Source organism: Myotis davidii, unplaced genomic scaffold (genome assembly GCF_000327345.1).
Source record: "Myotis davidii unplaced genomic scaffold, ASM32734v1 scaffold249, whole genome shotgun sequence".
NCBI classification, from domain to species: Eukaryota; Metazoa; Chordata; class Mammalia; order Chiroptera; family Vespertilionidae; genus Myotis; species Myotis davidii.
The window spans coordinates 2607428-2611279 of NW_006300367.1; the positions used below are offsets into that span (position 1 = coordinate 2607428).

At 38.9% G+C, this 3852-nt stretch overlaps 1 protein-coding gene across 1 annotated transcript in view; it reads left to right on the forward strand.

Annotated features, from left to right (window-relative positions):
• Positions 1–3852, forward strand: part of CNTNAP5 (contactin associated protein-like 5) — an 866926-nt gene that overhangs the window by 740039 nt on the left and 123035 nt on the right. The gene's annotated exons all lie outside the window — the stretch shown is intronic.

The window sequence follows — 3852 nt, forward strand, 5'->3', positions numbered from 1 at the left end:
ATGGAAAAAGCAAAAAAAAAAATGGTTTCTTAGTTAAAAGGTTAAAAAAGAATAAAAAAATAAATAAAAATTTGCAGTAGTGAAGGTCCTTCGGTTCTTTTACTCTTCAGTCTGGATCACCTTAGTCCCGCCAGGTATTCAGGAGAGTGTTGAATTTCCCTGCGATTCACTGTTCCTCCCTGTTGTAAACCACAGTCCTGATTTTAACACAGGCTATATTTGTGTCCCAGACTGCCTTAATTTGTATTTACCTAAGAGTCAGTTTGTGACTCAGCCTCTGGGTGGCAGTGTTTCTGGATTGGCCTCTGAAGCTATATGGCCTCCCTATCCAGTAGCTAGGGTTTATTTTCTCTATTGCACTTAAAACTGGTTTGAGGAAGTCCACTGCCCAGAGCTGGTTCTTTAATTGTTACCCTGCTCTGTCTCAAATGATGATGACAGTTATAAAAAGTCTTGTTAATTCATTAGGACACATTTCCCAAGCCCCTATGCCGAACAATGCTTTATTTAATCCAACTTCCTGTTGGAATTTAAAAACATTGTGGACAGAAGCACCTGTGATTGTCTGCAAAAAATCTGTAATTCATACTCTTCATCCAACTGCACAACCCAGTTAGAAATCCCCCAAGGGGTCCCAGATGGAAGAGGGTGCAGGCCGGGCTGAGGGACACCCCTGTGCATGAATTTTTAAGTCTGAATGTTGCATAATATTCCATCTGGTGGAATGGTTCCTGCTTATTTAAGCAATCCTACCACCAGAGCTACCTTAGCAATAATGGGACTCTGCCTCCAGATCTGCTGCTGTTCATATTCTGGCTCATCCACAATCTACAAGTAGGACAATGGTTGTGTAGCTCAACCTTATGATTCCTGGTTTTCACGCCTGTAGATATAAAAAGTGTGGGCAATTCAGGAATTCTTCACAAAGGTATGTGGTGCAGTGAGCACTTCACAAAGAACTTGGGATGATGCCTGACCTACAGAGTCTCACTAAATAGTTGCTCTTATATTTTGGAATTTTATATTATCCCAGTGTTTTTACATAGATAATGCTGTGATATGCACATTAATAAATTATTTCCTTAGTAATAGAATTTCAGTGAAAAGTAACATGTATATTTTAGCTTGTACTTTACTAATTGAAAAAGATAAACTATTGAAAATTGTCTAATATTTACATTTCTGGGGACATATTATTTTTTTACTTTTTACTACAGAAAAATATCATTTGTACACTCTGGTAGAGAGAAGAATTTTACAATGCCAAGCACCTATTATTTATCTTCAGTAGTTATAAATTCATGGCCATTTTTATTTAATCTAAATGCTCACACCCACGTATCTTCCTTTATTATTTTGAAGCAAATGCCAGGTAACTTATCACTTTATCTGAAATATTTCAACATGTATTGTTAAATAATAAGGACTCATAAAAGCACATATCCACAGGATCATTATTATAAAAATTTTAAGAACAAATTTCTAATATCATGCCAATTTTTAAATTTATTTTTAGTGTGTTTGATGATTTCCTGAAATAATTACAACCTAATTGATTTTTAGGTAAGCACTAGCTAACTCATTACCCAGGGTTGGTCTTCGTGTTTGTTCTAATTTATTCTATCACAGTTATAAAGACCAGCTATTATTTATTGAGCTCCAACTATGTGCTATGACTTTATATGATTACTTCTGCTCTTTCTACCACCACAAGACTGAATTCATCCCTGTTTATATGTGATTGAACTGAGGTTAAGTGGGATCCTGTGAATGCTGGAGAACGGTACAGCCAGTTTCCAAGTCAGTCAGACCTCATGTTTGACTCAGGGACACACACCTTCTGCAGTACCACCCTGTATCCTGGCTCCTTCTCTTAGTTCATTCCACACGTCAAGGTCTAACCAACAGTGAACTCCTCTTTCAGATTTTCCTAGGCTACTCTTGCCCATGGAGACATCCAATCTGGAAATTATTTTCGGTCACTCACACATCATATACTAGGCTATCTTCCATCAGTGTTATTTTTTAATGTGTATCCCATATGCTCAGAATATAATCAGCATAGTTCCTTCTACCTTGTAGGTGCTCTAAAAGTGCGTTAATATTGACATTGTGGTCCTGCAGTAGCACCATGGTCACTGATGAACGTCTTCACAGTTAAGATGTTTCTTTTATTTATCCCAATGGTTTTGTATATTAAGGCCAATCAATCAGAGAGTTTAAACTCTTAGATTATAAAATACAATCAACTGATAGTATAGAATCCAGATGGTTTCTATTGTGTTTTTCTTTGTGTTGAAATTGACAATTGAATAAACAATAAAAATAGTAGGAATAGGGGAGGAGGGAGGAAAGAGAGTTGGTAGAACATTTCTAGTTAAAAAAATACTTTTCATTTAATTTCTTAAGTATCAAGAAAAAATGTACTATGTATGCCCATATTTAATATCCTATATAATAAAAGCCTAATATGCTAAGTGTCTGGTCTGCTGGTGGGCCTTACAACCAATCAAAGGATAATATGCTAATGATATGCTAAGGCTGCTCAGCCTCTCGCTATGACATGCACTGGCCACCAGGGGGCAGGTTCTTTGACCAGTAGGTTAGCTTGCTGCTGGGACTTGGCTGATTGGGGACTGAGTGAGACGGCCAAACATGCCCTGCAGCCCTTCATTAGTCCCTCCCTGGCCTGAATCTTGCACCAATGGGGTCCCTCAGCCGGGCCTGTGCCCTCTTGCAATCTAGCACCCCTCAGGGGATGTCTGAGAGCTGGTTCTGGCAAGATTCTGCAGGCCAGGCTGAGGGACCCCACTAGTGCACAAGTTTGTGCACCGGGCCTCCAGTGCTACATAACAGAATGCTCTAAATTATACTTACACTTGCACACACACACACAAACCAAACATCAAATAAAAACCATTTATCTGTTAACTAGGAGACAGTAGCTCAAAAGGCAGGCAAAATGTCCCCAAGGAAGTTAGTTCACTCAAGGAAAGTGCTTGAATCAAACTAATAATTAACCCACATCATCACAGTCACAAGTCTCTACTGCACATCATTGTAATTAGAAAGACTTGCTTGTAAATGTGAACACTTTCTCTGAACTTTTAGCAAAAATAAAAGAGTATTTCCAATCTGCTAACAATATACATAAATATGCAGCCTTATTTTTTTGTTGTCACAGTTGCAGGTTGTTATAGAGTTTTCACAAAAGTAGAACACATTAGCAATCAAATTAGAAACCAAAAGCCAGGTTTGATTATGTTTTAGGTGCCATTAATTCAATGAGATAATTTCATGGGGAACTAGAAACATTGCATATGTCAGTTGGAAAGAGAAATTATGTCAATACAGCTTCTTGCTTACTATTTTTATGACAGAGGCTTGCTGCAAGACCTAAGCTATGCTGTTCTAAGAGGGAACCTTTGCTGTACAGAGACAAAGTTGAAAGGGAATTTCAGAGTGGCCTTGATTAAGAGAAGAGCATATCTCAGCATTTAGATAAACATATAGTCAATAAGCAGATGTTTTAAATGAAGAAAATTGGAATGGGTTCTGGTTAAATTGTCTTCTGCTATGGGAGCCTATGAGTTCAAACCGTGATGGGCGACTATCTTAAGTGCTTTGCACACATCATTTACTCCTCCACAAAGAAGTGTTGAGGTAGGATTCATGCTTCCCGTTGGCCCAAGGAGAAGACAGTCTTCACAGTGTTCACCTGCTTCCCTGGGACTGCACAGCTAGCATGGAACTGAGCAAGGCTTCCCGCCCAGTGCTGAAGCCCATTCCCACGCTGGCCCCACTAACCTGGCAGTGGGACAAGGGCGTTGTGCATTAAGGTCTGGGGCTGGC